This window comes from Nicotiana sylvestris, chromosome 3 (genome assembly GCF_000393655.2).
Source record: "Nicotiana sylvestris chromosome 3, ASM39365v2, whole genome shotgun sequence".
NCBI lineage: Eukaryota > Viridiplantae > Streptophyta > Magnoliopsida > Solanales > Solanaceae > Nicotiana > Nicotiana sylvestris.
Genome location: NC_091059.1, coordinates 17,442,887 through 17,445,828, shown reverse-complemented (window position 1 = coordinate 17,445,828; position 2,942 = coordinate 17,442,887).

Below are 2,942 nucleotides of genomic sequence, written 5' to 3'. Positions count from 1 at the left end.
TGGGATATGAATCTAATAGAAAAGAAGTCACACGAAGTGCACACTTCTTTATGATTTAGAAGACTAAGAGAGAAGCGGGATTTCACAAGAGTTTATATACAGTTCACGAAATACAAAGCGGTAAAAGCAATCAACTAGCACATTAGGCCCAAATCATGTAACAAATTCAGATAATGGATAAAACCAACTATAACAATTATTCTAAGCTCGAATTCTTGAACCCTGAACTAGAGATTCTGGGTTTGGTCCCCAGCAGAGTCGCCAGAGCTGTCACACCTCCTTTTTACCTACACCCCCCGGAAGGGGTATATAGGAGTTTTTCCAATTAAAGGACAATCGAAACGGGATTATTTCATTTTAAGATTCAGAGTCGCCACTTGGTATAATTTTATGGTGTCCCAAGTCACCGGTTCAAATCCCGAATCGAGGAAAGGGTTGACTCTATTTAACAGTCCGCGAACCAGAAATCCGAGTAAGAAATTCTGTTAACCCGGGAGAAGGTGTTAGGCATTCCCGAGTTCTGTGGTTCTAGCGCGATCGCTTAACTGTTATATTCGGCTTAATTATCTGATTTTAGAAACACGTTTTAACCTATGATGCCATTTTTAACTTTTGACCGCTTTTAATTAATTTTCGAAGAATATTGAACGTCATTTAAAACGTGCCTTTGGATCGCGCAACATGAAATGCACCCCCAATCCTAAACACATTTTAGTCAATGTTTTAATATTTTGACTTGGGTCACATGAAATGCGCACCCGAGTTTAGGAAGGTAATATTATTAGACGACGCATCTAAAGCAACTACGCGTTAACAACTTTGCGAGGGCCATGGAAATTCAACTAAATGGCACGCCTCGATTTATAAAGGATTAAAATCAATTAAACGAGGGCCATGCATTTTGAGATTTTGTTTGGCATGGCACGCCGCCACTTATTCCATAAGGCTTTACTCAACTAAAATGAACTATGGATATTCATGAATTATTTTTCTAGACTACTTTGAGATTATTGCATCGGGGGTATTTAGTAATCAATCAATTACAGATAGCTAACGGCAGGAATGAAAAAAAGGATAAAAGACTACGATTCAATCTAATACGTCTAACTGTATCCATTTGAGAGGAAGTTGACATTTAGCTATTGTTCACTATTTTCTTTGAGAGGACAAACGTGATTGCAAAACTATTGAAACGAAAGATGCTACAAAATAAAAGATTAAAAGAATAGCATTACATAGTCCAAACCATTTCAATGCTTAATAGTTTCTCCATATACATTTAAAGCATTCCCATTCACTGCTAACAAATTAACGTGACTGAGAGTAACAACGATTCTCATGGCCAAGCATGGATTTCGTTAATTAAACAGAAGAGGAGTTTCAATTATAAAACCAACAAATACATGGATCCACCCTAATTACATGAACAATTATTTACAGCGGCCGAGAATTTAGACATGAGAAAAATTTCAGTTATTCACATCAAAATCTGATAGATTTAGGTGACAATACCATAAATTGAACATATTCAACCATAAACGGAAGATCACTTTGAGTCAATTAAATCAGTGAGACAAAGAAGAGAGAGATGGACCTTTATATATAGCAAATGAAAACAGAGAGCAAATCAACATTCGGAGTGCCTAGAATCACAATCACACCTGTTACACCTCAAGCAGCCGCAATAATTGATTCGAAAGATCTCGAGCTCAGATTACAAAGCAAATCAAGCTTTTGTTCCACCAAGGACTAGAAATCAGAATCGCGAACTCGACTCGATCGGACTGGAATGTCGCTACAAACGACCTCGTCAGCATCTATATTTGTGACTGATTTTTGGTGTTTTGAAGTGAGGTTTACAGCTAGGTTTTGATGTCCATTTTCGAACTATTTTCAGTTGAAATTGGTAGCGGTTGAGCTGCTGTTTTGTTGGTTGTTTGGGGCTGGTTGTCGCTTGGTCGTTGCGGTGAGTTTCAGGGGTGCTTGGTTTGTGAAGATGAAGAGGAATGGTGATGGGTGTTTCGCTGAAGAAGAAAGAGGAATTGACGGGATCTTTTTTTGGTTTTTCTTTCTTTGTGAAGAAGATCCGAAAAATTACGTTGGGGGAGGGGTGCTTGATGAAAGCTGCGCAGCTTTTTGTCTCCCTTCTTCAGCGTTATTTCTTGTCCCTTTTAGATTTTTTAAGCATTACATTATAGGTAGAGTCTAGGTTTAGGTATATTTTGTGTATTTTTCCAATTAGTCCCTAGGTCCTTTTGTGTTAAGTCCTTAGGGTCCTTTTTATTTGTTTATGTTCCAAAGAAGAGTCTAGAAGGGTCCCTAGGCTTAATGGACTAATCCGAATTGGGCCAAGAATTGGGCTCCAAAAACTCTTAAAATTGTGATCCAACACCTTAATTGACTCATTTTAAAATAAGATAAAAATATTACACAATGCAAAAGCTAACATGAAACTATTATATATTTTTTGTATTTTCAAAATTATATAAAGATAAAAATAAGGTACTATTTTGTATTTATTATATATATTTTTTTAAGAATTATGAAAGATACATACTAAAGTATTTTTTTGTAATTTTCCATTTTTATGACGAAAATAAAGTAAAGAAGTCAAAAATAGTTGAAATAGCTATATTAGGCCTAAATTAAATATTTACGTGCTAAAATATGAAAAATCTTGGCATGTATAGATATTTTAGCACGTAAATATCTAATTTAGGCATAATATAGCTATTTCAACTATTTTTGACTTCTTTACTTTATTTTCGTCATAAAAATGGAAAATTACAAAAAAAAATACTTTAGTATGTATCTTTCATAATTCTTAAAAATATATATATATAATAAATACAAAAATAGTACCTAATTTTTATCTTTATATAATTTTAAAAATACAAAAAATATATAATAGTTTCATGTTATCTTTTGCATTGTGTAGTATT